The sequence below is a fragment of the Xenopus tropicalis genome, chromosome 7, assembly GCF_000004195.4.
Source record: "Xenopus tropicalis strain Nigerian chromosome 7, UCB_Xtro_10.0, whole genome shotgun sequence".
In the NCBI taxonomy this organism is placed as follows: Eukaryota; Metazoa; Chordata; class Amphibia; order Anura; family Pipidae; genus Xenopus; species Xenopus tropicalis.
Window position 1 is genome coordinate 118,721,876 of NC_030683.2, and position 10,756 is coordinate 118,732,631.

Below are 10,756 nucleotides of genomic sequence, written 5' to 3' on the forward strand. Positions count from 1 at the left end.
CACATTTTGAGTGCTGGAAAACTCGGCTTATACTCGAGTATATAGGGTTAAAGTCTACCAATAATAAAAAATGAAGACCAATTGCAAATTGACTCAGACTATTATTCTCTACATCATACTAAAAGAAGAAATGAGGCAACACAGATCCAGTTCGAACGGACACAAGAGTCTTCATGTCTAATATCTTTATAACACATTACCTTTATTGTTAATCTTTAAAAATAATAAAGGGAAAGAAGAGCAGCAGGGGAGATCTCTGGCTTGATATTTTATGGCCGTAGATGGCTACTTCCTCAGAAGCCCTTTGTATAATATATTTAATTGTCTTCATTTAAATATATATATCCTTACAATAGCCTAAGTATTACTACTTATTACTAGACTCAGTATTCGTTACTCTTCCCTCTCCCCCTCTCAGCATCTGTCTTTGTTCATACTCCCTTTTTTCATGATTTAATGTAATAATACAGTTTGGAACAGTTCCCTAAGCCCCGCCCCCTGTTCCCCTGCTGATCTGGCTGGCTACTTTGTGACTCAAATAAAATGTAACAGTAGTCGCCTGTCCTCAGCCTGCCTTCAGCCTGCATCCTCCCAATCCCACAATTCCCTGCACACATGATGTCAGTAAGGAAAGGAACATCACAGTGCAATGCATTGTGGGTTATGTAGTTCCTGCATGCTGTCTGTAAGCTGGGGAGAAGTTGAGTTTTCGGATTGTTTGCACTTAATAAGTACCAGACATTCAAGTTTTCGAACCATAACTCGAATGTGAGTTTTTTAAGAGCAAAAAAACTTGAATCGAAATAAAAAAACAAATTCGACCTTTGAAAATCCATCCTCCCTGTCCTTGTCAGGAGTCTTCTAGATTTATTGGAGAAGGAAAGGTAAAAACTAAGTAAGCTTTATCAGAAAGGTCTATGTAAATACAGCCGTAATACAGAAACACTGAACTGTATCAAAGGAAACAGGGTTTCTTGTCTCCTTTTGTGTAAACATGTTCTTCAGTATCAGACCTCTCCTTTACGGCTCCTTCAGGTTTGGGGAACTTTTCTGTGCAGAGCTCTCCCTCCCTCTTTTTGCTCCCCCCTCCCATAAGAATTCATAAGAATTCATTCCCCCCCCCATCAGAATGTGTGATTTGAGCTACCAATGGCTAGAGCTGCAGCAGGAAGCTATTGAGACCAAGCTAACATGGCAGCTGCTATCTTAAACAAACAGAGGGAGCTTCTAGGGTTCTTTACTCAGGTATGGTAATGCTTTCTGCAGAATAAATATAGTGTTCTAGGTGGCACTAATGTGGCAAATCTATTGGGAGTGAAATGCCAAAATGACTTTCCATCTCCCACTTTTTGAACATTTTCCCTGTAGCCTAACTTGCTTACTCCATTGAAAAGCATAGAATTGTCCCCCAAAGTCCTCCTTCAGTGGAGCAAGGAGCATTGCAGGGGGACGGGACAGAACGGAGGCAGAGATGGGGGTGACAGGCTTAGTATTCAGTACGTTCTTAGTACGTTCAGAAAGACCAGAATCTTTCATCCTAATACAACTGACTGACAGAGGAAACAAACCACGGAACATCTTATCTGCGGCACAGAAAGGGGAAGCATTCAGATAAAGCGGAAACATTATTTTGATGGGAGCAGAGTATATGCAGATCTGGAGGAAAACACAAACACGGAATGAGTGTGATGGTAGAATGCCTCTATTAGGTGCTATTGTGAGAGGAATAATAATGTTCCTTGGCTAGCGGCTTCTCTCTAATATACGGGGAGCATGTGAAATCACAGAAAGGAAGAATAGTCTTGTTTATGGAACTATATCAATAAAGCCCTTCACTAATAAGCCACATTTGGCGGCTGCCTTCCCTCTTGTTAATAAAACAGCGGCCCGACCTGCAGGTGTTACACAGATCAAACAAATTAAAGATGGGCCCACTGTGCTCTGTCCTATTTGTACTGTGTATATAGATTTATTTGGCCGCCCGATGTAGAGCACGCGCTTTATATTCTACTAATAAAGCCAAGTATTCCAAACCTCTACAATTTTTTAAAAATAGGATCCGTCCTCTCCGCCATCGCACCACCAGAATGTGTATAACCCAGTTAGTAACGACTACCTCCACCTTCGATGAGAAGCGATCTTGTATAAACAAATTATTTTTTTAAACAGCAACTGGGACTCGTTTTAGTGAAGGCAGGAACCCATACCGACCAATCAATAATTAGCTCTGCTCTGTGTATTGTAGGTAGAACCAATAAAGCACAATTCTTATTGGTTGCTGCCCTAGGGCCCAACAGTAGCTTAATAACTATGGGTGGGATTTCTGACCTGGATGTGATTGATGGACAGCTGTTGGACAATTCTTTTTTTAAAAGTTTTTCTTTATTGATTTTCAAGGTTTATAAAGCAAATAACAAGAGCAGAGAGTGGGAAAAAGCTAGAGGGTGAGAAGCAGGAGAGAAGGGAAGGAAGAAGTTGGAAATGGAGAATCCCTATATATAGGTTTAACTTACATGCACATTTATATTCCAGTATTGATAAATTTTATATCTTAGTCAACCAATTGTCCCAAACTTTTTTGGGCACCTATGAGCTATGTATGTAAGCTTTTGGCTGGGAAGATCATCATTTATCAGCTTTCCAGGTCTGCATGGGGGCTCCACTGCCTTCCAGGTCATCAAAATTGCCTTCTTGGCATAGTGGAGTGAGCTGCAATAGGCTTTCATTGGAGTTTAATATAAACCCTTCAGTATTGTAAGAAGCACCCAATGGCGCTCCTCTCTTCTCCGGCGCTGCATCCAACTTGGGGGCACCCATGGGTCAAAAACTAAATTGACCTGGGTTCAATGCCCACATATGAGGTTCTGCCTGGTTGCATTCTATATTGCTTTCCTAATTTACTGGTTTCTGACCTGTTCTGACTATCCTCATATTGACTAAAAGACTCTCATTGACCCTTCTGATTCCGTGTTTTGGACTATCTGCTTGCCTAAACTCAAGCTTCCTCCTTGGTCCTGACTACAATCCCAGCATAAGCTGAGTAGGCCCTGACAAGTATGTTCTAAACAGAAACTGGGGGGTCCGTATGTTCGGCCGGCCCAAAACAGAGTTCATTGTTGCTAGCATCTCGGTCCAGGAAAACTAGAGCAGCACACGATTGTATGTTCCCTTATCTAGGTTACATTAATACCGCTATCAGAACACCCTGAGTATATCTGTGCCAGCCTGTGTATGGGCAAGTATACTCTATTTAAAAACTAGGGGTGAATATATCTGTCTCTAACTGAGATGTTAATGTCAGCTATTTGGCCTAGTATATCCTATCCATGTGGGAAAGACTGGGTAGGTAAAAACCGGCCTGAAGAAGGTCCGTATAGAACCAGCCGAGTGGTTTTGTACTTGTTTGACTATTCTGATTATGCATTTTTCCTTCCAAATCGTAGCCCATAAGTTAAATACCTGGTCTACAGCTTCTACACCCTTCTATATTATCCTGGTTCCAGGTGCCTAAAGCAGTTATTCCCAGCCAGTGAGGACCATGTTGCTCACCACCCCCCCTGATGTTGCTTCCAGTGTCCCCAAAGTAGATGCCCATTTTTACATTTCTGGCTTGGAGAAGCCAAAAGCCTTCTGCTGCCTAGCAGTCCCCATGGGGCTACCAAATAGCCAATCACAGCCCTTATTTGGCACCCCCATAAGAACTTTTTCCATGCTTGTGCGGCTCCCTAACACTTTTTACATCTGAGTGTGGCTCACAAGTACAAAAGGTTGGGGATCCCTGTTCTAGAGCATGTAGCTTCAGGTGGGCAGTTTCAGGAGAATCCTGAGTAGCCAAGATCCTTTATTTTTCTTTACTAAATCTCACTTGCTTGCTGGTTCATCTATAAAGGAAAAGAACATTCAGTTCTTGTGATATAAATCTTGCACTAATAAAAAAAAAGTGAAAAACAGGCAAGTTGGAAAAACAGAAGGATTTGAACTCCCGGAGACGCTAGTTATTGAGTGTATGTAAATCCGCATGGTTTTTCAGATGATAGCATCTCAGTTTACACTGTGGCTTATGGGTAATTCCATTCTCGGTGGCACTATGGCTGGGGAGAAAGGTTGAGAGAGATCGATTTAGCAGTCGCGTGTTATGAGATATCACATATAGCAGGAAAAATGGGCATAACCCAGGGAACGCTCTGTTCATGGCCTTGCACCCCTTCCTAATGTCATCATCTATCACCTCCACCTCCTTCTCCTCGACCACTAAGCACCTCCCCATTGCTTTATCCTTCCCATCTTTCCCACTTTAATCATGTTTCCTTAGTATGTGCGTTATTCTTACAGATCCCCATATGGTGACAGCTGATGCCTCTCTGCCTGTTAATGAGTCCCATGGGTCAGCTGGAAACCCAATTTCCCCCATACTCTTCCATCCAGAAGCCAGTTCATGTCTTTAATGTCTTCTCGTATGAGACAAATAGGATTCACGCACGGCTTTGGCTAAAAATAAACACTGGAATAGTGCAATCAACCTTCTATTTTTGTTTTTAAGAGTATATTGAAGATTCCAACCTTCTCCCTGGTTGGTCTCTCTCTGTAACAACCTGTCAAGTCCAGTGCCAGAGCTAAATATTAAGTCACAAACAAGGCGAGGGAGAGAGAGGGAGCGCTGTTTACTATAAAAAGTGAACCTTTATTGGATCACACAGCAGTGGGTGTCAATCAGAATTCAGCATCCCGCTGAGTGACCCTCATCAAAAGGCAACATAAGTATTCATTGTGCGTCTGCATTTCCAACCAGCCAGTATGAGGCATAAGCCGTAGGGCAGCCACGGGGCTCCACTCTTTGCTGTAGTTCTGTATTACACTGTGGGTACGGAACAACAGGCAAAGTTTTGCCTTCAGCAGCCCATCAGCTATTCCTAGCTAGCCGCACTTTCCTCTGGTACTTTTGTCTTCAGTGCATTCTATCCACCAAAGGTCCATCAAAAACCCTTCCCACCATCATGTAGATCATACCTGACCTAAGGTTAGCGAGGGAGTAAGTTATATATAGTTCAAAGTATCCACACTCACTCCAAATAGTCCATTTTTGGGCGCCTTGGACACACACACTGTATCTTTGTGAATGATAAGCTTGATAAAATAAGTTTCTAATTCATAAAGAAACAATGTGCGGGTCCATTCCCAATGTGCGGGTCCATTCCCCCTATGGGGACCCAATGCAATGTGTTGAAAGTAATGGAAATACATCACATTGTGTTGAAAGAACTGGAAAAACTTTCAGTGAAATGCAATGCACAACCACAGCAAACCAGCCATTACCCAACTGACCTTGGGGTGCACGGACATCATGTAAAATATAGCCAAGGCTGGATTAACTGTAAGTGGGAGGCAGGGTAAGACAAGGCACCCCCTCTATTATTAACCCTGAGTGGGAGGCAAAACAAGACCACCCCCCATTATTGGGGTTCAGTTGGAGAGGTTGAACTTGATGGTCTTTTTTCAACCCAACTTAACTATGCAACTACGTAAAGGGGAAGGCAAGGCCACCCCCCCATTATTAACCCTGAGTGGTTGGGAAGCAACACAAGGCACCCCCCCCCATTATTAACCATCAGTGAAAGTCAAGTCACGACCATACCCCCTCCCATTATTAACCCTAAGTGGGAGGCAAGACAAGACCACCCCCCATTATTGGGGTTCAGTTGAAGGGGTTGAACTTGATGGTCTTTTTTCAAACCAACTTAACTATGCAACTATGTAAAACAAAGTGGAAGGCAAGGCCATTCCCCCGTGGCACTAAGGGGCCCTTTTATCAACTTTCTGAGTCCCATGTTCTTTTAAACTCATTTTCACAAATCTCAGCCATATATCCGAATTGAAAAAGCACAAACGGAAAAAAAAAACAGCAAAAAAAAAAAAAAAGAAAAAACACAACTTTAACAATAAGGGGTAATTATATCTTAGTTGGGATCAAGTACAGGTACTGTTTTATTATTACAGAGAAAAGGGAATCATTTAACCATTAAATAAACCCAATAGGGCTGTTCTGCCCCCAATAAGGGGTAATTATATCTTAGTTGGGATCAAGTACAGGTACTGTTTTATTATTACAGAGAAAAGGGAATCATTTAACCATGAAATAAACCCAATAGGGCTGTTCTGCCCCAATAAGGGGTAATTATATCTTAGTTGGGATCAAGTACAGGTACTGTTTTATTATTACAGAGAAAAACGGAATCATTTAACCATTAAATAAACCCAATAGGGCTGTTCTGCCCCAATAAGGGGTAATTATATCTTAGTTGGGATCAAGTACAGGTATTGTTTTATTATTACAGGGAAAAGGGAATCATTTAACCATTAAATAAACCCAATAGGGCTGTTCTGCCCCCAATAAGGGGTAATTATATCTTAGTTGGGATCAAGTACAGGTATTGTTTTATTATTACAGGGAAAAGGGAATCATTTAACCATTAAATAAACCCAATAGGGCTGTTCTGCCCCCAATAAGGATTAATTATATCTTAGTTGAGTACAGGTACTGTTTTATTATTACAGAGAAAAAATTTGAATTATTTGCTTATAATGGAGTCTATGGGAGACGGCCTTTCCGTAATTCGGAACTTTCTGGATAACAGGTTTCCGGATAAGGGATCCCATACCTGTATATATATAATTATACTTAAATGAAAAGAATAGCCATAAATTCAGCATAAGTTCTATTTGTATACTGCCTTTTTAAATGTCAAAGAAGAGAGTTGTAGGAAAAAGCCAATTCACATAACACAAGCAATTGAAGAAGGTTTTGCATTATAATTTCTGCATCTTACAAAAGATTATTTTAAGGTGAAATCTCCTAACTTTCAAAAGAACTTTATTTTCTTTCCATCTTCAGAGTCTTAGGATAAATCTCTCCGTGGCCCCAAAGTACTGGGAGACGGCGCTTAAGGCTTCTGTAGAAAGTAACTGATAGGAAAAAAATATTGTAAAAACATAATGACCTGTTTAGGATTTTCAAATTGTACTTTGTACAGCTTCTGCCCACATTAATGGGCTTAAAATTCTAAAGGCTCCCGAACAGGATAATCTCAGATATAGGGTATGATTATCTGCTTTTAGTGTTGTCTGGTTTCTTCATGGGGAAGTTAAAAGGCACATGTGAACATATCTTTTATTTACATTCTGTTTTTTTCCTGGTATTAACATAACATAGTAACTTCGGTTGAAAAAAAGACACACGTCCATCTAGTTCAACCTTTAATGCCTATATATAACCTGCCTAACTGCTAGTTGATCCAGAGGAAGGCAAAAACCCCATCTGAAGCCTCTCTAATTTGCCTCAGAGGGGAAAAATTCCTTCCTGACTCCAAGATGGCAATCGGACCAGTCCCTGGGGCAACTTGTACTAAGAGCTATCTCCCATAACCCTGTATTCCCTCACTTGTACTGAGAGCTATCTCCCATAACCCTGTATTCCCTCACTTGTACTGAGAGCTATCTCCCATAACCCTGTATTCCCTCACTTGTACTGAGAGCTATCTCCCATAACCCTGTATTCCCTCACTTGTACTGAGAGCTATCTCCCATAACCCTGTATTCCCTCACTTGTACTGAGAGCTATCTCCCATAACCCTGTATTCCCTCACTTGTACTGAGAGCTATCTCCCATACCCCTGTATTCCCTCACTTGTACTGAGAGCTATCTCCCATACCCCTGTATTCCCTCACTTGTACTGAGAGCTATCTCCCATACCCCTGTATTCCCTCACTTGTACTAAGAGCTATCTCCCATAACCCTGTATTCCCTCACTTGTACTGAGAGCTATCCCCCCTACCCCTGTATTCCCTCACTTGTACTGAGAGCTATCTCCCCTACCCCTGTATTCCCTCACTTGTACTGAGAGATATCTCCCCTACCCCTGTATTCCCTCACTTGTACTGAGAGCTATCCCCCCTACCCCTGTATTCCCTCACTTGTACTGAGAGCTATCCCCCCTACCCCTGTATTCCCTCACTTGTACTGAGAGCTATCCCCCCTACCCCTGTATTCCCTCACTTGTACTGAGAGCTATCCCCCCTACCCCTGTATTCCCTCACTTGTACTGAGAGCTATCCCCCCTACCCCTGTATTCCCTCACTTGTACTGAGAGCTATCTCCCCTACCCCTGTATTCCCTCACTTGTACTGAGAGCTATCTCCCCTACCCCTGTATTCCCTCACTTGTACTGAGAGCTACCTCCCATAACCCTGTATTCCCTCACTTGTACTGAGAGCTACCTCCCCTACCCCTGTATTCCCTCACTTGTACTGAGAGCTATCTCCCCTACCCCTGTATTCCCTCACTTGTACTGAGAGCTATCTCCCCTACCCCTGTATTCCCTCACTTGTACTGAGAGCTATCTCCCATATCCCTGTATTCCCTCACTTGTACTGAGAGCTATCTCCCCTACCCCTGTATTCCCTCACTTGTACTGAGAGCTATCTCCCATAACCCTGTATTCCCTCACTTGTACTGAGAGCTATCCCCCATAACCCTGTATTCCCTCACTTGTACTGAGAGCTATCTCCCATACCCCTGTATTCCCTCACTTGTACTGAGAGCTATCTCCCCTACCCCTGTATTCCCTCACTTGTACTGAGAGCTATCCCCCCTACCCCTGTATTCCCTCACTTGTACTGAGAGCTATCCCCCCTACCCCTGTATTCCCTCACTTGTACTGAGAGCTATCCCCCTACCCCTGTATTCCCTCACTTGTACTGAGAGCTATCTCCCATAACCCTGTATTCCCTCACTTGTACTGAGAGCTATCTCCCCTACCCCTGTATTCCCTCACTTGTACTGAGAGCTATCCCCCCTACCCCTGTATTCCCTCACTTGTACTAAGAGCTATCTCCGATACCCCTGTATTCCCTCACTTGTACTGAGAGCTATCTCCCCTACCCCTGTATTCCCTCACTTGTACTGAGAGCTATCTCCCATAACCCTGTATTCCCTCACTTGTACTGAGAGCTATCTCCCCTACCCCTGTATTCCCTCACTTGTACTAAGAGCTATCTCCGATACCCCCGTATTCCCTCACTTGTACTGAGAGCTATCTCCCCTACCCCTGTATTCCCTCACTTGTACTGAGAGCTATCTCCCCTACCCCTGTATTCCCTCACTTGTACTGAGAGCTATCCCCCCTACCCCTGTATTCCCTCACTTGTACTGAGAGCTATCCCCCCTACCCCTGTATTCCCTCACTTGTACTAAGAGCTATCTCCCATACCCCTGTATTCCCTCACTTGTACTGAGAGCTATCTCCCCTACCCCTGTATTCCCTCACTTGTACTGAGAGCTATCCCCCCTACCCCTGTATTCCCTCACTTGTACTGAGAGCTATCCCCCCTACCCCTGTATTCCCTCACTTGTACTAAGAGCTATCTCCCATACCCCTGTATTCCCTCACTTGTACTGAGAGCTATCTCCCCTACCCCTGTATTCCCTCACTTGTACTGAGAGCTATCCCCCCTACCCCTGTATTCCCTCACTTGTACTGAGAGCTATCCCCCCTACCCCTGTATTCCCTCACTTGTACTAAGAGCTATCTCCCATACCCCTGTATTCCCTCACTTGTACTGAGAGCTATCTCCCCTACCCCTGTATTCCCTCACTTGTACTGAGAGCTATCCCCCCTACCCCTGTATTCCCTCACTTGTACTGAGAGCTATCCCCCCTACCCCTGTATTCCCTCACTTGTACTAAGAGCTATCTCCCATACCCCTGTATTCCCTCACTTGTACTGAGAGCTATCTCCCCTACCCCTGTATTCCCTCACTTGTACTGAGAGCTATCTCCCCTACCCCTGTATTCCCTCACTTGTACTGAGAGCTATCTCCCATACCCCTGTATTCCCTCACTTGTACTGAGAGCTATCTCCCATACCCCTGTATTCCCTCACTTGTACTGAGAGCTATCTCCCCTACCCCTGTATTCCCTCACTTGTACTGAGAGCTATCTCCCCTACCCCTGTATTCCCTCACTTGTACTAAGAGCTATCTCCCATACCCCTGTATTCCCTCACTTGTACTGAGAGCTATCTCCCATACCCCTGTATTCCCTCACTTGTACTGAGAGCTATCTCCCATACCCCTGTATTCCCTCACTTGTACTGAGAGCTATCTCCCCTACCCCTGTATTCCCTCACTTGTACTAAGAGCTATCTCCCATACCCCTGTATTCCCTCACTTGTACTGAGAGCTATCTCCCCTACCCCTGTATTCCCTCACTTGTACTGAGAGCTATCCCCCCTACCCCTGTATTCCCTCACTTGTACTGAGAGCTATCCCCCTACCCCTGTATTCCCTCACTTGTACTAAGAGCTATCCCCCCTACCCCTGTATTCCCTCACTTGTACTGAGAGCTATCTCCCATACCCCTGTATTCCCTCACTTGTACTGAGAGCTATCTCCCCTACCCCTGTATTCCCTCACTTGTACTGAGAGCTATCCCCCCTACCCCTGTATTCCCTCACTTGTACTAAGAGCTATCTCCCCTACCCCTGTATTCCCTCACTTGTACTAAGAGCTATCCCCCCTACCCCTGTATTCCCTCACTTGTACTGAGAGCTATCTCCCATACCCCTGTATTCCCTCACTTGTACTGAGAGCTATCTCCCCTACCCCTGTATTCCCTCACTTGTACTAAGAGCTATCTCCCCTACCCCTGTATTCCCTCACTTGTACTAAGAGCTATCCCCCCTACCCCTGTATTCCCTCACTT